The sequence below is a fragment of the Microtus pennsylvanicus genome, chromosome 3, assembly GCF_037038515.1.
Source record: "Microtus pennsylvanicus isolate mMicPen1 chromosome 3, mMicPen1.hap1, whole genome shotgun sequence".
In the NCBI taxonomy this organism is placed as follows: Eukaryota; Metazoa; Chordata; class Mammalia; order Rodentia; family Cricetidae; genus Microtus; species Microtus pennsylvanicus.
In genome coordinates, this window is record NC_134581.1 from 109,015,513 (window position 1) to 109,041,088 (window position 25,576).

Sequence of the window (25,576 nt, forward strand, 5' to 3'; positions counted from 1 at the left end):
AGCTATATCAAAAACATTTGCAGTAATGAATGGCTGCTAAGTGGCAAATGAATTTAATCCCAAACTCAAAAGCATAGCTGCAGAGACATTGGTCACAGAGTCACGATTGCTCTGTGTCTGTGTGTACTTGTAAGCTGTATGTATACATATATACACATATGCACGCACATATACACAAACATATGTATACACATACCTTTCAAATGCATGTGTATATATGCATACACACACTCTCTCTTACACACACACACACAGAAATGTCAACATACAGCCTGTCTGTGTAAAATTGACATCTAAGTATTTTCAAAATATGAGCCATCCCCCCAAATTCAGCAACTCTGTGAAGTTTTGTCTTATTTCAATTAAGTACATGTATATAGCACAACTTGCCTTATTATTCCTCAAAATGGGAAATATACATCTTAGCATGTATTTTACTCCTCTTCCTTCTTTTTTCCACTCTTTATTCTCTCCAAATGTTCATTTTTCTTCTCCCATAATTTGTTATTAAGTATTTTTTCTTTCATCATAAATTGTTATTTAGTATAGTTACTCATAGACAGTTTTCACAATTCTTGAATTGTGCAAAGTCACAAGTAATAAAACTTTATATTACTGCACACTGTACCCCCCTCACTCAAATATGTATAAAATTGCTTTCTTCTCTTGCTATTGTCTGCCTTAGTTATGTATATTAACTGTGTGCACTTGACTAGTAATTTAGATTGATCCTCCTAAAATTTAAACTTTCCAGATGAGTACTACAATTTAGACGCTGATAACAAGAACCCAGTTTTTTTTTCCTAGACTCTAAGGGACAAATTTAAATGGCAAACTACATATCCTGCTTTGTAAGTAAAATTAAACTCAACAAGGTTCAGAACATAATTCAAGGCCAACGTTGTCATGTTCTGCTCCCTTAGCCTTTGGCTTTATGCCTAGGAGATGATTAAATGCATTAATTTTGGAATTGCACCCAATAGCAATGTCAAACAGGTTGCTAGCGCCAGAATATTTATGTATCAGTGAACTCGAACTTCCCCTTGAAGTGAGTACATTTCAGTCACCAATTTTTGATTATGTACTCGTATCAGATTTCCGAAATTAGGGAAAATAACTTTCTTTCCCTCCCAGTTAGTCTTGGAGAGATGTTTAAACTAAAGTGAGGGTTACGCTTCATCTGTTATCATCATTTTTACAATGAAAATGGCGCATCCTGTAATATTGCTTGATTTATGTTGACTTCTGAGGGTGGCTTTACTCTGCATGTCTCCTGTCCTGCTCCCTTCACTCTCTGTAAAGAAGGAATAATCTTCCACTCTAAGACCAAAGCTGCACACTCTAGAGTGAGTTTTTCTAAAGGCTGTTGAAACTCAGGTGCCAGTGTTATTATTTTATAAGTTAACAAAATGTGTGCGGGAGCAGTGAGGACCGCCCTACTTGCAGAGCACCATAGATTAGACAGTTCTTTTTTTTCAGTGTTGATCACACCTGAAGCACATATAAGTCACAAGGAATATGTTCTTAAGATCATATTCTGATGCTGACTTAGGAAAACAATCTCTATTCTCACGGCCTGAGGAAAGGTCCTCTCATTACCTTAGTTTTCATCAAAGATGGTCTTTGCCAGTCCTTTGTGCATCTCTTGGGGGGGGGGGTAAGAAGGTTGAGATAGGGATTTTCTGTGTATCAGCTCCAACTGTCCTGGAACTCGCTCTGTAGACCAGGCTGGCCTCAAACTCACAGAGATCCACCAGCCTCTGCCTCCCAAGTGCTGGGATTAAAGGCGTGCGCCACCACCACCCAGCTCCTTTGTGCATCTTAATGTGTCCTGAGCCAGTATTCTAAGTGAGTCCAGGTGTGGTAGATTTACCCCACTGCTCCTTCTTAGAATCAGAATGCTCCAGATTCCAGCTCCCAGCCTCGCTCTTGCTTTGTGTCTTAAGGGGGATATTTTCCCCAAAAACTTATTTTAATGTTTTAGTTTTCAATTTTGGTTGTAACTATTAATGCTATTTCTCATCCCCCTTCTACCATTATCATTATCCCAAATTTCTATATGCTATAAATAATTACATACACCATATAATCAATCATCTGCTTTCACAAATTTTGATTTCATTGAAGCAACATTATGATGGCACCATATGTAATCTGCAGAACAACAAAAATCCTAGCAGTCATGAATATCCTAAAAGAAGTTATTGTGCTAGAATATAAATATAATCAGAAACCAAATTATTGTCAGATATCTGGACACCATTTTCTTCATTTTTGAGAAGTATATATAAAAGCAGTAGATAAAAGAAGTCATGCCATGCTGTAGGAACACATAAAAGATCAAGAGAAGTCTATTCTGTTTTTCAGGGAAAGAGAGATAGGCCCTCAGGAAAGAAGTTTTGGGAAGAGACACACTACTTTAAAGACCCCGACACACTCAGGGAATATATGAAACAGCCTATTGCAGTGAGACTACTCCAGAAAGAAATATTCCTTTGTTACTCCATGTTTCATAAACCAATGATGTACACATTTCTCGCAGTAAACACCACAGTAGGAACGTTAAATAAGACATGCTCACTTCAACTAGCATTCCTGGAGCCTGGGCCTGAGTTCCTTTTATTCTGCTCACAGGCAGAGGAAGAAATTAAGAAAATCGTGTTTCATTTAATTTCTGTATTTATTTTTAACATTTTCTTAATGAAAAATGGTAAGTCGGGAAATTCTGAGTCAAACGAGACAGCATGTCTGTAACCTCGCACTTACACAGTAAATGGGAAGAATTAAAAGCTCATGGTCAGACGGCTACACAGGAAACTCAAGTCCAGCCTCAGCTCTTTAAACTGTTTCAAAGAAAATGAAAGAAATTATGGGAATAGTAAAAAATAAAAAATCAGAAAACCAACTATCTTCTGGGTCCTTCTAATACCTGAAATCTGTGCAGCATCTTACAGACCTAGCTAGCATGTATTCAACTGAATTTGAGAGGAATGGACACCCCTGATTTATAACATGTTTGGCCTCATGTAACTAATTTCAGGCATGTGCCTCTAACCCCACACCATTGCTTCTTTCTCTGAGAATTAAACTTATATTCCATTCAATTTTCTTGACTTTTCCTTTCAACTCAGTTCCATCTATTTTCAATTTTTAAACTTCAATAGTTTAATCTTTCCCAGACTGCCTAGTAATTTTCCTTAACATTCTAATGCCATCCCAAGTGCACCTGGTTTATGAGGTAACTCACCAGACTCTCGTTTATAAGTTGCTATGAGCTTCTTCCCCTGTCCATTCATCGAGTTGGTGGTAGCTGGGGTGTGGGCCACACTCAGAATGAAAACATGAAGCTGAGGCCTCAGACCTCTAAAAGTTCTACTTATGCTCTATCTGGGTGACAGGTGCCTTTGTGGGAAGCACCATTCAAATGTCCTTGGATAAACTTTGACCTTACAAGAGAAGTAGGAGGAACTGGGAAGGACAGTGTAAGCATAGCAATGGTCCTAAGTGCACAATTTAGGGACCCAATAAAAAAAAGTTACGGTCTGCCTCAGTCAAGATTGTTTAGAACTCCAGAAGAGTGATACTAAGGCATCATGCTAAGCACAGGGCTCCTTCAGTCTCGGGACTCTGGGCAGTGTACTGGTGGCACACATGTGAAGACAGCTTCTGCAACTGTTAAATTCTGTATCACTCTAGCAAGTCAAACGGAGGACATGGAATATTATTTAAAAATTTGTTCATATATACCAAAATAATCTATTATTTTACTCCATGACACCTATGTTTTGAAAGACCTATATTGGTCTGAAGCAAACATTATAGACCTTTCTATCTTGTACATTTAAATTGTTTATTGCTCTCTGTGAGGTGTGTGTGTACATGCATGTGTGTATTTGTGTATGTGAGTGTGTGTGTCTGTGTGTGGTTTTTGCATGTTAGCACCCATTTTGAGGTCAGAGGGCAACTTGTGGGTGTCAGTTCTTTCCTTCTATCATGTAAGACACAGAGACATGTAGGACTCAGTTCATCAGACTTGTTGGCCGGTACTGTTACCTGCAGAGCCATCTCACTAGCTCAACAGTTGCAGTTTAATTCAAAATAAAAACAGTTTTCCACCGTAAGATAGATGATGCTACCTAATAAGATGATTTATTTCCAGACAACTTCAAGAGACAGTTTTTTAATTAGTTTTAAAATATTATCCATTTGTATATTTTTAAGATTGTTGAAAATAACATATAATAGCAGTTTATTTTTGAATGGGAAATAGTTTGATAAACTTTGATTAAACTTTGTCTACATTTACTCCAAGTTCTGTTATCTTGTGAGTCTCAATAGCCAGAGACAATATTTGGGAATTTTCTGCACTTTTCTTTTAGAAAGGTGCCTGCACTGTCACTCCCCAAGCTCAGTAGAAACAACCTAAAATATTGTCAATTAACTTAAAAAAAACAAACAGGGCTGGAGAGATGGCTCAGTGGTTAAGAGCACTTCCAGAGGACCTGAGTTCAATTCCCATGGTGGTTCACAACCATCTGTAATGAGATCTAGTGTGCTCTACTGGCCTACAGGCACACATGCGGGCAGAACACAATATCCATAATAAATAAATACATCTTAAAAAAAGAAATAAACCAAACTTAATGTGTTCGTTACTCCTCATAGAACCACCCTTGATATCTACATTGATTTTAAATTGTTATTAATATCTGTGTTTCAGACTAGATTTTCTTTAAGAGCAAGTGTCTATCCTCTTACTCTTTCCAGAGAGTTATTTGCTAATCAGCAGAACTTTAAACTACAAAAGTGACATTTCTTTTGTCAATCAAGTATTTGGCGTCTCAGCACCACTTTTGTTTTGGTTCATGGAAACCACAGTTAACAATGGCAGCAGAGCTGAAATGACTTCAGTAGCACGCACTCATGGGCAGACACATCAGGAAACAAAACTGAACAAATGAGGGGCAGTGTCAGCACACAGAGTCATCCAACTAAAAAAGTCTGAGTCTCCAGCATGCTGTGCACTCAGCGGATATGAAGTGCCTTCTAGAATCCAAGCTTTCCCTCAGACCTTGACATTTCCACCAGCACACAGACCTCTTCAAGCTGCTTGATGGGAATGTGCCATTGTCCTGAAACAAAAGCTATGACTTCTCTAGCTCACTTTTAAGAACATTCTAATCATTGTGTTTCATGTCATAGCTATACTCAAGCAAAAACTGTTTAAGAATCCCATTCCATTCTGCTTTTGGTCCCATATTTCTTATACATACATCCCAACATAAACATATTATCATCACATTTATATAAACATGTGAAGATGAATGCTTAATATAAGAAGTTAGATTTTAAAGATCGGTTTTACTCTTTATTGACAGGGTTCGTACAATGTGCCAAGTCAAGGATGGGATGGTTCTGAGTAAAGGTGCTTTCTTATACCATAAGAAAGAACTCAGCCTTTTGTCATGGATGCTCAGAGAAGAAACAGTATCCAAAGGGAATAGGGATGTACTATGGGAGACCATCAGAGAGGGTTGTAGATGAGTGAGGCCAACGTTGTCTTCACATACAGCCACAGTACACTACAATTGCAGTCCCAGTGAGAAGAACAAGCAGTGGTGGAGATAGAAAAATGGGAAGGGACGTAGAGACCCAGAAAGTCAAAGAGAATCTACTGAATCTACATGGTATCGTGATCCTTTGACTATGGAAAACAGCAGAGAGAAAGCAAATGTGAATTCTAGTCTTGGTGTGAAAGTGGCCCATGTCTATATTCTGGTTGGACCAAGAGATAGCATCAGGGTGATTTATCATGGCCTATCTTCACTTTGAAATTTGGCCAAGTAAAGATCATAAATTATATACCCCCTTCTAAGAAAATAAATTATGCAGTCATGGTCACTTTCGATCACATCCATTTAATGTGGTAGGTATAAGGGAAGTTGATTATAAGGAAGGGAGCAACAGTTAAGGGTCCTCTACAAATATGCAGTAAGCAAAGTGTCTTTAAGGTCATGGAGGTTATAGGCTTTCTTATCCCGTAAGAAAGAATACATGTGGAAGCCAGAGATCAATCTTTGCTGTCATTCCTCAGGTGCTCTCCACATTGCTTATTTGAGATAGAGTCTATTCATTGACCTGAAGCTCACTGAGAGCTACACTGGACTGGGTATGCTAGCCTGAGCACTAGCAGCATACTACAGACAGTGGATAGGAAATATAGAAGAGGGTATTTGCCATGAGATTGTGAAGAATCTGTTAAAGACAGAGCTATCAGCACGAAAATCCAAATGAATCAGGTCATGGGAACAAATACAAAAGAAGCTTCAGTAGGGAGCAACTGGGTGAGGAAGAAAAAGACCAGACAGACAGGGACCACTGGGCAACAGATAGTTTAGTGGCATCTCGGTGAACATGGGAATCCGGGCTTGAGCCCAGAACTTAAGTTAAAAAGTCAGTTGCGTTGAAGCACATGTGTTATCCTTGTGCTCTGGAGGTAGAGGCAGGATGATCCCTTGGTCTTCCTGTCCAGCCTGCATAGATAAATCAATGAGCTCCAGATCAATGAATAGACTCTATCTCAAATAAACAAGGTCGAGAGCACTTGAGGAATGATAGCAAAGATTGATCTCTGGTTTCCATATGTATACACATACATGTGCAAACCAACTCCCAAAACACACAGACTTGCACCGGCTACCCACCACTCCCACCAACAAGTGAAATAAGAAACAATCTATATACCCTTGGATTTAGTGATTTGGAAGTCATCGACTGCCATGGCAAAGGCAAGTTTAGCAGAGTGAAGAGTAAAAAGCAAAATTCCAGCAGGACAAGAAAGACATGCAGGAGAAGTAAAAGGAAGTAGCTTAGAAAAACTGGAGGTTTTAGTCACATAGACTTGGTCACAGCTTCACACACAAGGTTTTGCTAAATGTGCTTGGCTAACTTGTTTAATTTAAACCTCACTCACTCTCCATTCGTTAATTAAAGTTTGTTCATCAAATATTTATAATGCAAGGGCGGAAGAGATGGCTCAGCAGGCAAAGGGCTTGTTGCACAAGTGTGAGGTTGTAATTTGGATGTCCAGCACAAAATTCGGTGCACTGATATACAACCATAACCCCTGAACTGAATAGGTTAGAGAGGAGTGGGTACCTAGAGATTTCTGGTCAGCTGTACTAGCCAGATTGATGAGCTCCAGGTTAAGTGAGGAAATCAATGAGAGGGAAAGTAACTGCAGAAAATACCTCTGGTTTTCACACACACATACACACACACACACAGAGAGAGAGAGAGAGAGAGAGAGACAGAGACAGAGACAGAGAGACAGAGAGATAGAGAGATTCATATGTGTTAGGTGCTCAGCTGAGAACTAGGGAATGAGAGACATATTCCTCGTGTTTTTGCTACATGTCAAGTCCTGACACAGGCATATGGCTCTAAGCTCAATTATAACAATAAAAACAGTCAGCTCACAGTTAGTAATATCTTCTTGTATGCCAGTCTCGGCATTAATGAGTCCATGTGAATTATTTGACTTTCTTCACTCACCTTATCCTACAAAAACAATGACAGAAGTACTAGTTTTAGCTTCAGAACGCAGATAAGGAAACTAAGGCACAGAAAAACTTAGGAACATGTTGACTGCCACCTTCACTGGGCCAGTACAGTGCCCAGGATACGACCTCAAGACCTTCCTTTTTTCTTAGTGTTGTGCCCTCTGTAGTTAACAGGCACATTGTCTCCATACCCTTAACCACTGTAACCACTAGGCCCACATAGAGTAGTTTCACCATGTTGATATTTAGAAAAGTAGGAAAAGGGGATTACTGGGAACATGGAAGAAGAAAGAGTATGAAAAGAGGGATGGGAGAGAGGATAGCGGGACAAACTTTACCTAAGAGACAGAGGATTTTCATCAGGGTGCTAAGCCAGGGAAAGCTTCAAAAATATGGCATTATTTGCTAAATCAAGAAAACCCACACATTTACATTCCCACGTATCTTCCAGCATAAGATGCTACATTCCTGAATCCTCTAAGGTGCCTGCTCTTTGAGCACCTGCCCAGGAGACATGACTGCTTGCCGCTTTCTATTTTAGACCTTAGCCTAAATAGTCACTGACCATACTGACAAATCTCGCCTTCTGGCCCCTATCTGGCCAACTAACTCAAATATCTGATTCCAATGGCTGCTTTCTCAGTAAGGCATCTTAGCAGATGCAATGGCATAAAGCAATCCTTTCTAGATGAGATGTCTCCAGGAATGCTATGCTCCGGGAAATAGGAGATCTCCTTCCGCCCTCTCTTTAAACATGTCTGCAATCACCACTCTAGTAAGACAAGAGCAAAACCCCAAAGTGCTCTGGGAAAAATTCACTGCAATTCATAAGCTCTTCTGACCACTTGCTACCTCTCTCCTGCCTAATTATGGTTCCTGGAACCAAAAGAACCGAAGCAAAACAGCACAGCCTTTTATACCAGGACGGGTGATCTTCAGGAAACCATCCCGAGAACCTCCTGTCTTTTAAATCTCCTGTTTGTGTGAACTCTCTGCAGGCCATCCTCCTTCTTCCCATTTCACATGGCTGTACAGACAGAGCTTAACCTAGCTGCCACTGAACAGCCACCCCTTCTGTTTTTCTCAGTACGATTCCCATGACTGTCATTGAGATTGTTTGAGCAGGTCCTTGGTGTACTGAGTGCAAGTGTTTGAAGCCCAGAGTGAACATGCTTATAATTGGACATGTACTCTCCTGCCCAGTTTCCATAACCCATGTGTAGTCGGCTAGTACCAGGCTAGAAAGAGAAGTTCTGGATGTCAACCCAGTGGCTGGTCACATCTCCAAAGAAGACAAAAGAACATTGGTAAGTCCACCAGAGTCTCTGCTCAAAAATTCTAGCTCTTGTGTTCTGGTACGAGGTTCTTAATTAACTTGCTTTTGGAGAGCATTGTCTTGTGTCTGACTGAGTCCTCACTTAACAAAACAAAAGCCATGCAGACCTAACAGAGAAAGGAAGTGAAATAAATGGAAAAAACTTAATGCTGATTGGATTCTGCCCTCCCAAACACCTGGCAGGGGTAATGTCTCGGTCTCACTAAGTAATTTTTAATTTGAAATTACAAAGACAATTAGCTCTGTAATGAGTTAGAGCAAGGGAGGTGATACAGCAGTGAAGAAAAAAACAAAACAAAACAAAAAACCCGTAACACCAGATGATGTCTGGAAAAGCCGATATACATACATACATACATACATACATACATACTCATTCTTGGTAAAAGAACTTTTACAAGGTATTCTGTTTTAATACTAAGCCATGTATAAATTATTGCTTCATGTGAACTAGGAGATACCAGCTTGCTACATTACCTGAAGGTTGGCAGTCCTGAGTGCACAGGTCTCTACCCTGTTAGTGAGTCTCACCTTTATAATTAGGAATCGGATCTGGTGCCTTAAAACTAAAAGCAATGGAGAAAACTGATACCCAGGTTTAGAAGAAAAAAAAACAGTTAATTGTAATAATAAAAATAAAAGTCTTTTCTTGATTCAAAGAGACAAATACTCATTAGACGAGGTAGGGAAGACTAGGTTAAGTGTTGCCAGAAAAGTGCTGTGGAGAAAACTCCTGCTGGGTATGTGTTCCAGACAAAGGAAGGAGCCATGCATCCCTTGTGTCTTGACAGCCTGATTTTGAAATTCCCCAAGTACTGTAAGATTCCTATGATAGCTATCCTTTCACCCAGCTGATACAATATCAAATTAGGGAAAGATCCATATCAAAATTCTGTCTCATTCTGAGACAAGCTGGACAGTTCTGACATGAAGAAGCCAGCTAACGCTTCTTCATTTAAACAAAAGCAAAAACAAACACAAAACAATGGGAAAAGGGGAAAGAAAAATGAAAAGTGAGAAAAGAGGAGGGATGGCAAGATGGCTCCATGGTGACAGCAGTAGGCATTGAAGCCTGGTGCCCTGGGTACCATCCTCTAAATCAAGAGAACAGCCCCCCCCCAGTCCACCACATATACAAAACAACCATTTTTAAAGGGGTAGGGATGATATTTCAGAAGGTAATACATTTCTCCGTGACTGCTGCTCTGTCGTAAAGAAAGTAGAAGTTCTTACAGTCGTCTCCAAGGTTAAGGAGAACCACTTATCTTCACGCTGTGTATAATGAGAACAGTGATCTCCGTTTACTCACCAGGTGACCCTAGCTCTTCCTACACTGACTGAAATACCCAATAATATCAGTAGCTTTCCTCTGCAAGCTCAATGACAGTGTGACGATGCACTCTGAATGTATCCAGAGCATTTTGACTGCCTCCTGGCCTCACTAAAGCACATCAAACTCACATACAGTCCTACGGATTGGCTGGAGAGCTGGCTCCGTTCTTAAGTGTCTGCTGCTCTTCTGAAGGACCCAAGTCTGGTTCACTGTAGTTTATGACGGCCTGATCTCAGAATCCAGGGGATCTGGCAGCCTCACTCACCTCCACAAGCACCCACACACACTCGATAGACATACAGACATGCATAGGAACAAAACATTTAAAAAAAAAACAAACTTGAAGATAGGACTGAGTAAGGAGAGTTTAAATGTATGAATTATATTTCACATAGAATCAGATGAGAGAAAAAAGCAACAAGCTAAAACTCGTCGTTCTAGCAGCACAGCCTTCATCTTGGTGCACATCACCAGTGTTTTCATACAGAAGTGAATTTTGGATGAGTATCCACATCTTGCATGGTATTGACTCAAATCATACTGTTCAATGTTTGATACATATAAATATTGATTCCATAGAGGCTTACATAGGTACATATATGACCACGCCTCCAGCTTAGTGGGCAGTCACCATGACTCACATCACTGACCCAGCACTATGGAAGCTGAAGCAGAAGCATTTTGAGATCAAAACCAGCCTGGTTACTTACTGAGGTCCTGTACTGAAAAGCAAAGCAAACAGAAAAGTAAGAGCCCCTTGAAAATACTGGCAAGAAAACTAAAAGCTTTTAGAGTCATTGTAAAATAAAATAATCTCATAAAATAGATAGGGTTGAAGCATTGAAATCAAGTAGTATGAGCGATTTTGATTCCCCCAAAACTATGTTTATTATTTCAAAACAGTCTAGGTCAAAAGTACAAAATATTGATGGACAGACAGCTTTAGCAAATTGCCTGAGTTAATCATCTCAGTAAGTGTCAGCTTACTTACCTGTCAGCATTCTGATTTGGTTATGTGTTCATTAATCACAGGGAACAAGTCTGCTTTAATTACAGGTTTTGTTCAGGAGGCTATTGCTTCCCATAATTATTTCTTTTATGTCATCTCAAGAAATAAGACTGTTATTACTAAACTTCATTTAAAATATCTAATCATTCTTGCAAAGGCATTTTATCACCTAATCTACATGAATCGGTAAATCAGAGCTTGGGTATTTGTCTCAATACTTGGCTCACAGAATGTTGAGTCAAGCTAATGAACAGCATCCATCACACCCCCACTGAACAAGGTAGTCCACGTTACAGGCTTGTGCCATCCATCCATTAAGGGAAACATCTGCTCCACATTAACCGACTGCAGGACTGCTATATCCCAGTGCTGGTGCGGGAGCTGACCATCCCCACCCTGCAGATGAGTTAATGGTGGCATGAAAATGTCCCCAGGTTTGCCATCGTGTGTGAAAGCAGTCATCTTTCACTCTGTGCTGAGCTCTAGACGAAAAGCGCATAGTGGGGAATTCTACACTTGCATCACAAAATTCTCACAGGCTACGCCATCAGTAACCACTAAGATGGTGCCTTCTCTACTGTAGGTAAGTTATTGCCTGAGAAGGGAAGCACGAGGATAAAGTCCTTGAAGGGATGATGGATTTACTAAATTAAAAATATGAAATTGATGATTCTAGATACATTTTGGTCAATTTTTGTTCAATTCTGTGAAGCATGTCCACAGTTTCAGGCATCTATCTTATAGAACATCTTGATTTCCAGAATAACTATCAGAAGCATTGAAACAATCATACCCAAAGTATATTAAAGACACAGATAACCGCTCTTTGTGCTTTTTGTTTTGGTTTTGAGATAGCATTTCATGTCTCAGATTAGCCTTTTCTTGTAATGCGATAGAGGATTATTTTGAACGTCTTATCAGACAGCTTCCACTTTCAAATGTTAGGATTATAGGTATGAGCCATCATGCCCACCTTCCCAAAATAAATAAATAGATAAATAAATAAACAAACAAATCAGAGAAATCTCCCTACAGTTTAATCTATGATGTTGTCAAATTGCAGTCACATTAAAGATACACCTTTATACACATGTTGTCTGACATTGTAATTTGGAATAATAATTCCAAATTCTCCTCATGGTATGTTTGTGCAAAATAGATCACAGAGGTATATATAAATTATTCATAACTGAACAGTAAGATTGGACAAAGTTAAGAGACCATATAGCTATATATTATTTTTTATCTGAATCTGTATTGCAGAATCATAACAAGCTGTGACAGCTTAGCAGCACTAGATTTATAGAAAGCTGTGCAGAAACGTGGGTCCCTGCATATTTTAGCACTTCATATGGTATTTTCCTACAGGAATTTTTTTTAACTCATCTGTTCTCAATTTATGCAATACTGGCTTAATGAATGAATTTTCAGAGAGCATCTGGGTTGCTTGAAATTTTAAATAAGCAAGTTCAATATTTTTAATTATTCTTGACAGTGTGTACAATAGACCCTGAAATATCTATTTTCCATTTCAGAGAGATCACCTTCACCTTCGATGGATGGACTGCAACTTTTATGTCAGTATATGTAAAAGTTATGTATGACTCGAATTCATGTAAAGCTACATTAAATATTTATGCATACTCCATGGCCTGAAATTGTTGATTTATCTTGCTTTCACCTGAATTTTGTGATGATTGACAGGAAGTGTTTTTATTTTTTATAAAAAGAAGCAAAACAACTCCAGAACCAAATTTTTTCAAGAATGTTATGGAGCACCTTGAAATATAATAAGTGCCCGTCCATAGATGACAGGGTACACATGCTTCTACCCAACCTGACTCAGTCACATATTCAGAGTTAAGAATAGGATAAATTCTAGTGAATTCTAGTTGGAAACACTAGTGTGGGGGAGGGTAGTTTTATTTTCCCTTCCACGTGGAGAATTTACTATATTGGCAAAGGCTTGCTGGAGAGCAGTAGGTAACAGTTTCCTGGAGGCAGTCATAGCATGGATACCCTGTCAACATATGCTGAGTGACAAGGGCACTTGTTGAGCCATTTGTCAATCACCGAGGTTAATAAGTGTTACCAAAGTCTATTGCGAAACAATCCATGTGTTTTAGTGAAATATACAAAGCCTCACCCTGAAATAGTTTTCTGTATCCTCAGAGAACTTCCTTCAAAGTGTCGGCCCTAAGATTTTCAGCTTCTTTCCTTTGATTTTCCTCCTATGTGATCCAGTACCTTCCAAACTGCACTTGGAAAGTATTAAATCCTTCTCATGTCTTCAAATCCCTCTGCTTTCTCACCAGATGACCTTCCCAGTGTTATCTGCTCTGCTCCCCATCCAACCACAGGAGCCTTCTCCTTGTCCAGCATGCCATACTCAACAACACTTCAAAAATCCACCCACAGGTGGTTATCAATCAAAACATGCTTACTCACAGAATTGACATAGCTGCCTGACTCATTGTTTATGGTTACGTTTCCAACTAGATGTTCCTTCGGCACATGATTGTAATATGATTGTACTTTCCTAGTTGTGTTTATTGCTACCTGAATCTTTTTCACTCATTCACTTCTGGCCTTTCTTTTCTTATCCAGAAAGTAAAGTGGGAAATGATGGAAGCCATTTTATTCTATTATCTTATTCCCAGAGTCGAGAACACAGGGAATGTTTTCTTAAAATTGCTGACCAATTACTCAGTGACTAAAGGAATGAACAATGAAGTTCTCTTCCCTAGAAAGAAAAATGTAGGGTCCAGATAAATAAGAATGGATAGACTATAACAGGAATTGGGCATGTAATTACTACAGATTTTTAATAATGGTCACTATGTCCTAGAACCTGTCGCTAAAGCAGCGACAGAAAAAGATAAAACTCAGAAGTGATGGCAAAAAGCCTTCAGCAATTCCTTTTGTAACCTGGAACTCCTATCTCCGTGAAGCTCTTGGAATATTTTTATTTGGTACCTCCTACCTCTCATATTTCCCCAATCTTTATGGCACATTCTCTCAAGAAATATCAATGCAGTATTTAAAACCAACTAAAAATAGTAACAAATGGTCTCTAGGCTGGCTACATAGATTATGTGGGAAAGAAATTTAACAAAGAAGCAAAACAAAAGGCTACATGTACTCTGAGATTTTATGTCCAAGTGAGGAATTTCTGACCTAGTTGTTGATATCACAGATAGCTAGGACACAGCATCTCATTATCCTGCCCTCATTTCAGCCTCAGGGATTCTATGCTGGATCCAAATTGCTAAGTATTGACCTCCTAACAGAGACATGATATCTCAGACAATTTATTTAATGTACTGAATTGGATGTCTCCCACGTTGACTGAGTTGATAGGTATCAGCTATGCCAAAATTAATTCCTACATGAAAACTCTGACTTTTTTGGACTATTTATGTCAACTGCTAAACCCCACCATGTCTGTTTCTTACCACAAGTAAGCATTAGTCAGGAAGGAGCCCGTGTACTGGTGGGAGTCCCTAAAGCATCATTTGCTTTTTCACTTTGACTGGCTCTCAATGATGCTCAACATTGTAACTAACCCAGATTGATCCCTGGTCAGTCTTCACAATGCCTCTCCTCAAGCATCTCAAGCCTCTACTGGCTCTAGTCTTTCATCTTAGGATTTCAGTTAAAACTGTATAAAATGAAAAGAAAAATAAAGTCTTTCTAAAATCCCTTCCCAAATTACTTTCTGGTTCTACAATTGTTCTCCCAGAATCTCCAATTATGAAATTTTAGAATGGACCCTTCTAGCTCTTAATTTTCCTAGTAAGTTCTACTGAATCCAGTCAACTCCAGTCCAGGGGCCTTTACTATTTCTCCACTTCCAGGGTCATTAAATACAAACATGTTGTCCCAGCAGTAAATCTCTTCAAGACCAATCTTCCTTTTTATCTCTTTATAGAATCCATGTTCCTTTCTTTACTCATTGATGCGATTTTTATCGCAGGCCTATTGCTGAAAAAAGGCACAGCATAGTCCAGAACCTCATGCTAAGATGTCCACTAAGCCTTCTCCTTTCAAAAGTATCAGGGGTGGCATTTTATTTTTTACATAGTATTTGCTTAAAATTTTTCAGGGTCGGTTTTTCAATGAGTTCAGCAAGATACACAGTATTGAGTTAAGTATTTGTGGCATACTTTTCTTTTATCTTTGGTGTAAAAATACATTTTCAATAGTTTGTTGAAATTTGTGGCCATAAATCTACATTGATTATAACATTATCTTTTTAGAGAGTCTGAAGTCTCTATCCAAAAGTGATATATTTTTAAACCATTTTAATGGCTTCATTGCATTTTTGCATTCATCTAAATGGTTGTTTACTTCTAGTTGGCCAGCTGTTCTGTCAGTTTTCCCAACTGGTTTGCCATTTTTCAATTCCAAAATGTTTATTTGCAGTAATTAGATATTTTTGGTGATTCCCATTTCAGGTTGTTTATGTTAGTATAACCAGTCTTCTCAAAGATGGGGAATGATTCTAGCTTTTATCTTTTATAAGCAAGGAACGTTCTCAGCTATCCTGTATATAAAGGATACTCTGTAGCAAGCAATATTAAACCTGATTTCAATTGTTGGCTTAAAAGGTATGAAATCTGCTCTAGGGTAAGAGGTTAAAACAAGCTTTTAATTGTCATATCTAGAGTCTCAGCTTTTCCTTCAAGGACTAAATTGTTTTCACCTCTCTACTTTGTTAGCCTTCCTAAGAAGCTGATTTCTAAAAACATGAATTTGCTTCCAGAAATGACAGAGACTAAATCCTTTGTTGCACACATACACAAGGAGAAACTGGCCACACTTCCAAATGTGCTCTATACTGCTGCCTCCACTTGTCTAAGCAAATCAGCTTAGAACAGGTTTTCCCTCTTGAACCAGCACCTATCACTATAAATTGCCATGATCTGATTGACTTAAACATGTATTTCTGAATCTACAAGTACCAGTGACAGATGAGTTTGTCAAGACTGAGGACACCTAGTCAGGACAACTCACATAATAAGAGATGGGGGTAAGAACACCTTCCCTAGACCACACTGGGGCAGGTCTAGTCAGGCATATAGTACTTTTCATCTCTAAACAAAAACAAAGCTGTCTGCATCCTCACTGGCCCATCAAAACATTAAAAAGAATCTTCTGAGGTGTACATATTCTGTCAATATGAAATCATACAGAGCATGTTACACATGGTGGATAATAGAGTCGAAACTGGGATAGCATCTGCAAATCAGAGTCAAAATCAAACTGCAGATCAGATTTTGGAAAATGAAAAGCTTAGCTGCTACCTCTAATTTCTGAGGCTGGGTGTTTCATTTTTGAAAGGGGTTGGCAGCACAAATTTACTGAGGAAGATTTAGAGAGAGGGAGATAAAACTTAGTGCAGTACCTTCTACTTTATAAGTAGGCATGATATAGCTGTTAAGTTAAATAATAAAGGTGATAATTATGATGAGGGTGATGATGATGGTGATCCATTGTGAAACTATAAATTTCTTACAATATATTATAGAATCTGCTGTTGACATTACATGTTCTTGTTTATTTTTCAAAGTAGTTTTAATGTGATTACTCAGATGCTACTGTGGTGTGAGATTTTTTTTTCTAGAGGCACAATACAGGTATTAACTCATCCCCAACAGAAAACCAAGGACAAACCCACCAAAATAATGATTCAACTGAAGTAATCATTCAGCCAAAGTGCTGCTTGGCAAACCACTGAGTTTGTAGAGTTTACTTTAAGATAGTGAGACGGGGTTACTCCTGAGAGCCTTCCTTCCTGGAGACAGTGTTTCAATCTGGAGGATTTTCTAGGTAACAAAAGTATGGATTATATTCATTAGCAAAAAATATTGTGAGAGTAAGTAATACTGTCTAAGTTACCAAGGAGTAAAAGGTCCACTCATTGCTACAGTATCTATTTATTGATCGCATGTTAGTTTTTAATGGTAATATAATATAATACTCATGATAAGCTCAAAATTGCTATTGTATTATGCAATATCAAGAAACTAATAAACACCAAAGTTCAGAAATTTGCATAGGTTCCCAAAACTTTCACAGAAAAAAGTTAGGTCGTCCAGGATAGGATCTCCTGATTCCTTGCCTGACTCAATTTAAATCATTGTAACTATTAACTATTAATTTCTCCTTTCCATCCTTGACTAACCCTGCTAAAAATAAGTTAGCTACTCTTCTGGGACTGAACACATTAGAAAAGACTCAATACAATTAGGTGAGTAAATAGTAAGCAACCTAAGACATCCTCCCTCTTTGTGATGGATATTTGTGGCAGCAAACATCTAATGAAGACATAAAGAAGGCTCATCACAGTGCTACAGGAAGCTGAACTTGGCCAGCCCAGGATGTCCACATCATATCAGTTTCCTGTATTAGAATAAACACTTAGGAACTGGAGAGATGGCTCAAATGATTAAGAGCACTGGTTGCTCTTTCAAAGGACCCAGGTTCAATTCCCAGCACCCCATGGCAGTTCACAACTGTCTGTCAGTCCAGTACCAAGGTATTTGACACGCTTGGACATACATACATGCAAAACCCAAATGTACATTAAATAAATAAAGTTAAAAAAAAACATGTGACAGTGATGTATGCCTTTAATATCAGCACTCAGAGAGGAAGAGGCAGGTGGATCTCTGTGAGTTCAAGGCCTTTTCTTTGTTAGTGTAGAGACAAAAATCTCAGCTATCACTTGTTAACATTTGTTAGTACACATTACCATAAACCGTGCTACAAAAATCAATTATATTGTTGACTAAATATTATTTTTGATCCTATACATGATAGTTCACACCTGTGATACCAACCATGAGGAGGCTGAGGCAGGAGGACTCCTGTGAGTTCCAGACCAGTTTGAACTGCAGTAATAGTACCAACCAAACACACACACTACACATACATACACACACACACAGTACACATACATACATACACATTTGCATATGTATATACATATATACATATATCTTTTCTTCAAAGTTTTATTATTGTTTATTTTTTGTTCAGTCTATAGAAAATAATCCCCAGGCCAGTCTGAGCTACAGCAATAGTACCAACACACATACACACACACACACACACACACACACACGCACTTTAAATACATAAATACATACAGATATGCACATATATACATATATCTTTCATTGAAAAGTTTTATCATAGTTTATTTTCAGTTGTGTCTATAGAAAATACTCCTTTGAAGTGATGGTTCTTTGTAGAGAAGTAAGTTACATGATGAAGATAAAATATTGTCTATAGAGTTCTTAGGTTTATTTATTCATACTAACCTAGTCCACAGGCAGTAGCTGAACCTGCTCTTTATTCTGTGTTTGAAGGACATGTGTAGGACTTCCTTTCTGTGAGTAATGGCCACACCCACTTCCTTCCGTCTACAGTATAGCTGTGTATGTTCAATAGGTGTGACCCTCTTATTTATAGACCTGAACATAGAACTAAGAGACATAAGAACATGATGTGGGAAGTCCTTCTGTATATGTGTTGCTTTTATTGGTTAATGAATAAAGAAGCTGCCTTGGCCTGTGAGAGGACAGAGTAAACCTAGGTGGGGAAAACTAAACTGAATGCTGGGAGAAAGAAGGCAAAGTAGGAAGAAGCATGTAGCCTCTGCCAAAGACAGACATGCTGGAAACTTGCCAGTAAGCCACAGCCATGTGGCAATACACAGGTTAATAGAAATGGGTTAATTTAAAATATAAGAGTTAGCTAGCAATACTCTTAAGTAATTGGCAAAGCAATGATTTAAACAATATAGTTTCTGTGTGATCATTTCGGGAGTCTGGGCAGCTGGGAAACGAACAAGTAGTCTCCCCCAACAAGAACATAGTTCTCGTCTGGAGGGGATATGATGAAAGCATATTATATGTATAATTGAAAATGTCAAAAAAAGAAGTCATTTGAAATACTGCGGCATATTTGTATCAGATTTTCACTTTAGATTTTAAAGAATTTAAAAATAAGAAAATTGGAGTCCTAGAAACTTTAGTTTTTCCTCTTAACTTTTCTCTGTGTATAAAGAAAAAGACCAGAATAGTCTTGCCACATACAAAAAAATAAAAATAAACCTAATTAATTTATTATATAAAAATAATGCTTTACAGTGGGAAGTTTTTGAAAGAGGAAGTCTTAGGATCAGGCAGAACTTGTGATGAGTCAGAGAGTTCTAGATAGCTACTTGGCATAGTGTCAACTGTCCCCTAGAGGAGGAGGGCTCCTAGGTTGTCTCTGTGAAGCCATAGACAGAAAGCAACTCTATAGCCTGCTCCCCAACTTCTGCCCAAGACTGGCAGGATGGTGGGCAGGAATACCACAGGGAATCGGTCTAACCCATCTGACTGTGACCCCAGTGTCACCAACTGACTAACTTGACTGGCTGTCCTGCACCTTGTCCCTCCTCCATGCTTGTGCTGCTCCACTACAAGAGCAGTACAGTGCTGTGAGCGGCATTTTCAGTGGCAGGAGTAAGGACAATTTTCCCATTTAAGGAATAACTTAAGAGAAATAATTGACTTGAACTGGATCACTCCAGTTATTTAAAAGTTCCAGGCTCTGCATTGCTGCCTAATCAGTGTCTTCAGTGGTGGGTCCTTGTTTCAGGTTACTAGCAGAATAATCAGCTTTGGTGGTTATGAGGCGACAGATCCTTTCCTGCTTGTAGCGTCAACAGTTCCTTCAGAAAAGAATTTGTTGCTGTTGTTGTTGTTGTTAGAAGGTACCAATTTCAGGTAGCTTCTTGGTTAGGGGTTGGAGATCAGATCAACAATCCTCTCAGCACTGGGTTGACTCTATGGAGTCCTGAGAGTCTCTGAAGTATGATCAGAATATATTTCATGACAACAATGCTTTGCAATTGAGAAAGAAAGGAAGGAAGGAAGGAAGGAAGGAAGGAAGGAAGGAAGGAAGGAAGGAGGGAGGGAGGGAGGGAGGGAGGGAGGGAGGGAGGGAGGGAGAGAGGGAGGAAGGGAGGAAAGGAAAGAATGGAAGGAAGGAAGGAAGGAAGGAAGGAAGGAAGGAAGGAAGGAAGGAAGGAAGGAAGGAAGGAAGGAGAGAAAAGAAAGAGAAATTGTTACGTGAGCAATAGGAGTGAAAATGTCCTCAGCTGCTCCCCTGATAATAGTTCTCAGGAACCTAAAGGAGGGAGCACGGAGGAAGCAACACTTGGCTTCTTGTTTGTTAGGAACTCCTCAGCATGTGGACATAAAACAGAAAATACCTGCCATTGATTTCCGGGCATTGATCCCTACTGGTCCTTATAAAATGTCCTGAGAGTCCGACAAAGTAAGTGGGGGCTTTCTCATATGTAGACACTAGCTACTGTCACAAATCCCTTGGTGCTGGGGCATTTTTCTTTCAATTATCTATTTTCAAAGATGCTTTCAGTAAACAGATGCAAAAGTCCTCTAAAAAAATGTTTCCTACCTTAGAAAAATAAGAACTAGAAGAAAATGGGGCCATTAGGAGCTAAGTTTAAAAACAAAGATAGTTGATACATTAATATGCTAATGAATTCAGTCCCTAAATATAAAGAGGAAGCTAACTGAGCTGGTAGTCAGCATATATTGTCTAAAAATATTTTCTTTACGAATACAGCACTGATAAGCCAATACTAACATAATAACAGTAAATTGTTTTCACCTTTATTAGAGCTGAAAATTATGGCTAATTTCTCTTAAGAAGGAAATCACACCACCAGATATTTAGAGTAGCGTTGAAGTAATATATTCATAAGAAATCTTTCATATTTATAAGGATTTAGAAAAATTATTTTCCATTGGTTACAATGCTCCAAGTTTCTAATATGGCTTACTGTGAAATCACTTTCCCCCCATTTGGTATCTATTCTGTCTTTCTCTTGCCCTTTTAACCCTGACTAAAACGTCATTAATGCAAATATGCTTTTAAAAAGAAAACATTACATACATTTCCTGTGCAATAAGATGATGTTTTGAAACATTTGCATTATGCAGCATTGCAAACTCAGAACACAGCTTCCTCCAACTTTACATTATTTTACAGTCCTTTCATTTGTCTGTGCTTCATCTTCTCTGTCACAAACATTTGCTGAGGGCCTAATAGATGTCCAGTACCAATCTGGTTGTTCATATGAGTATAAATTTCAGAAAACCGATTGCAGTCAATGACGTAACTGTTTGCATTCCTGACACTGTTGGAAGTGGCGGTCATTGCCGGTATGTCTGTGTGGAAAGTTTACCTCTGCCACATCATTTTAACACACTGAGTGCTGATCACTAATTGTCTCACCCAGCAAATCCCCTGGCCCTCAGTGGATGTTTCCTTGTTAAGCAGGTTATCCTTACAGCAGCACATACATAACTTCCTCTAGAGCAGTGGCTCTCACTATCTTCACTATCTTCCTAACCCTGTCATCCTTTAATACAGTTCACGTTGTGGTGAACCCCAACCACAAAATTATTTTTGTAATTTTACTACTGTTAAGAACCACGGTGCAAATTTCTTTGTTTTCTGATGGTCCTAGGTGACCTCAGAGAGGTCATGAAACACAGGTTGAGAAACACTGCTCTAAAGAGTAATCTAAAAATCATTTGAGAAGCAGCACTCACTTATACTGAGGACTGAAAAGAAGGGAAGAGCTGACTTAGTGCTTAGGGCACTGCCTGTTCTCCCAGAGGACCAGGTTCAGTTCCGAGCACCTACATGTTGGTTAACAACCATTTGTGATTCCAGTTTCAGAAGATCCAATGTCTTATCTGATCTCCCAACAGTGAACATACATACATGTAGGTGAACACTCATATGAAATATACATAAAGAATAAATCTTAAATAAGGTGATTTCCCACCTACAAGTGATAAGTCAATGCATTTCTTTCTGGTATTTTTTTCTACATATTTGACAAATTACTATTAACTCATTTGTAGTTACATATAATTTTTCAATGTACTTTATTTAGCTCCATGAAGACTGTATTGTTAAATAGACTTTAGTAGTAGATTAATAATGGCTGTCTAACATTGTATCATAAGGAGTTATAATTTGAATATTTCATGATTATCAAACAGTCATTTGTTTATAATGGTTTGCAATTATGAATGAAGAGACAGCATAGACATTACACTGGGTTCATAAATCTTTGCTACTGATTATTTTGCTACAAAATGTATTTTTGGGAAATAAATGCAAATAGAGAAAAGTTCTTGAAAGCTTATGAAGATTTATCATGGTATATATTTTGAATTAAATTATTTTTCCAGTTGAACAATAAGAAAATATTGAGTGATTATTAGTTATAGTCTTAGGATATACTAAACAACTTCCTAGAATTTTAGTACTCAGAAGGGAAAATCACTTATTTAACAGAAACTCATTTCCCCATATGACCTTGGTCTTGCAAGTAAGCAGTTGCAAATGTCCCTTGAAGAGACAAATAAATAGATGCTAAAAGTACAGCAGAATAAATGGTTTACTATGGAAGAGATAAAAAATAAATTTTGACCACGATTTCTTATATAAGCATATCACCAAAACTTCTCAACTTTTTGAAAAATATTTGAGGGTCCCTACCTCAAAGTTCCTTTAAAGAAACTCACAACAATAAACCATTTTGAAGCCTGTTCCTCTTAGCCATTGTTGTCCTCAAATTTTGTTTGTTTGAAGATATGTGAATCACACTCTCCAAGGACTTGAGCAGATGTCAGGCACAGCCGAGTCATCCTAAGGTTTCCTCACACACACGCCAATGGAAGCTGGAGGTCTTTGAAGGCTGTCTACCATGTCTGGCCCCAGGACTGGGTTGCATAGGAGGGCTGGGAACAAACTGAATGTTTCTTTCTCCTCGTGCCTCTGTCAAAATTCTTTGGAATTCCTGGCATAACAGTAGCCTTAGTATAGTTTGACTTGAAAACTGTACCCTAACTTAAGCCCTAACCAGTGCTGAAGAAAGGTGGATGAATATCAAAAGCTTTTAAAGACCTCATGTCAAAAATCAAACAGTGTTAGACATCTTTACTCTTATTGATAGAGTCCAATGACCTTGGGACAACTCAGGTTCAAAGAAGGAAAGGCATAGGTCCTGCTGCTCGGTGAAGGAATGAATTGTATTGCGAGGAAGGGAAGGGGCTGGTGCCTCTCTCCGCATGGACTTCACCAGTTGTTCTATTGCTACCTGTCTTTACTGCATACTTCACCTGCACTTTTCTGTAACACACTTTCTCTTTCCTTCCTTCACTGGAAACTGTTTTTCATATTAATAGTTGAAGAACTGTCTGAGTAGTTCTTGCTGCTTTCCAAAATCAGATTTTGCCCTCAAATCAATATTTAAATCTCAGCTGGGCTATTTATTAGTACAGTGACTATGGCAAGTAATTTCTTTCATTAGAATGGATGTTCAGAATCCCTGTCCTAAGATAAAACCAAACATATGGTCTGAATAATTATCAAATAAATAGTCTCTTTCAGGTTCCTCCATCCCCTCTGTGAAATAGTAAACTAATAATTAATGTCTAGGAAACATATAGTATCTCCCCTTCATATATTATAAGGTGGAGAGAGTATGGTAGCTACTGGCCTCATTGTAGTAATCACATAGAAATCAACTTATTTACATAATTATTTTGTTCTTATAGATGCTTCCCTGTGCTCCTGTCTCTATAGTCTAACATCTTCTCAGATGCGTTCTTCAACATCTGCATCCCTCTTCTTTCTCTTCCTTACCATGCCCTTATCTACCTTTGCTGACTTAAGCATAGATATTTCTGCTACATTAGCACTCTTGCACAGTCCTAGAATTATCCACACTAATAATTATATTCTTCACTTTACCCCTGCACACTAATTTTTCACTCAAAACTATCTCGCCTCACAAAAATAAGTCACAAATTCTGTCCATTGCTCTTCACAATACAAATCCCACTCCTGAGTCGTGTTCTTGTAATAGTCCATGTTCTTAACTCCTTTTTCTAAGCCATTAACACCTTCCTTACTTCACCTGAACCACACATTGCCCACATTCTGTGTGTTTTTAGTGATGAGCAGTAACACATATCCAGAGCTCCTAGGCCTTGTCCTGGATATTCAAAGCATGCTTATTTGTTCAGTTTCTCCTTCACAATGATTCGATCCAACTAAGCCTGGAGGAAAACCATTGCTGTGCTTCTGTATTCTCGCTCACATTCTTCTATTACATTTCTACTCAAAGCCTTCCTTGATGCCCCCCTGCCTCTAAGCTCACTTTCACACACACCCGGCCTCCCTTTGGAGGACTTAGATTCTTCCGTAAAGAAAATAATGATTGCCTTCTAGAAGGAGCTCTTGTGCTTTCTCCCCTTGTTATTTCAAAGCCATTCTGTGTTTTATTATTTTACTGTTTCTTCCACCACTTCACTTAGAGAAAAAATTGCCACTTCTTAAGGCTTTCCTTTGCCTCCTTTGTTCAAAATCCCGATTCTATCACCTTGATGTTAGAACAGTCTCTAACTTCCAATCCTTAGTATTTGGTGGCCTGTTCAGTGAAAAAAAATACTGATCTACTATCTCCTAAAAGTGTCATTTGCTTGTCAAGGTTTTAAAATGTTCCAGCTCACCGTTCCTTTCTTTATTTCTTAGATATCATGATCATCAAATCCAGCAAGTTATATGCCATTTACATATCAATCCATAGATTAGTCACTTAAAATATCTCCTTGTGTATAGTCTTCATATAGAAGCCATTCTACAACTTGCATAATTTACATTATGGAACATGAATATGATAACATGAAAACTGGTATTTCCTTTAGTCACAAAATTTTAAATAGATATACATTTAATGCCCTTAAAATTGATGTTTAGCCATAATTAACTAAAGGGACATTTCTCCTAAAATCATATTCTGATTATTTCTTGAAAACAAAAGCTACATGGGAGTAGACTAGTCGTCTCTGCTTTATACTATCCCTTAAAGACAAAGAGAAAATTATTCTGTGAATCACTGCTATTCCACTGCACCACCAATTCTAAAACAACAATTAAGAGTCTCCTTTGAATTTCCACAGAGGATTACGTATATGTCACTCTAGGTGGATGTCCTTACCTTTCTTCCCTACAGTACTGCTATTTCAGAACACTCTGCATCCTCTTGACCAGATCTGAGTTGCTCAATATAGCTCATTACATGATTTGCATGCTTAAGGTTTCTGAGCTGCAATATAGCTCAATCCACCTATAGTCTTTTAGTATAAATGGCATTGTGTCTGTTCCTGAAGTATTATTGCCTGCCTGTTTCTGCCTTTGCCTGTTATCTGTGATTGATTTTAGCAGCC

At 38.4% G+C, this 25,576-nt stretch overlaps 1 protein-coding gene across 2 annotated transcripts in view; it reads left to right on the top strand.

Annotated features, from left to right (window-relative positions):
- Cntn5 (contactin 5) overlaps positions 1-25,576 on the top strand; it is a 1,171,096-nt gene that overhangs the window by 1,075,232 nt on the left and 70,288 nt on the right. The gene's annotated exons all lie outside the window — the stretch shown is intronic.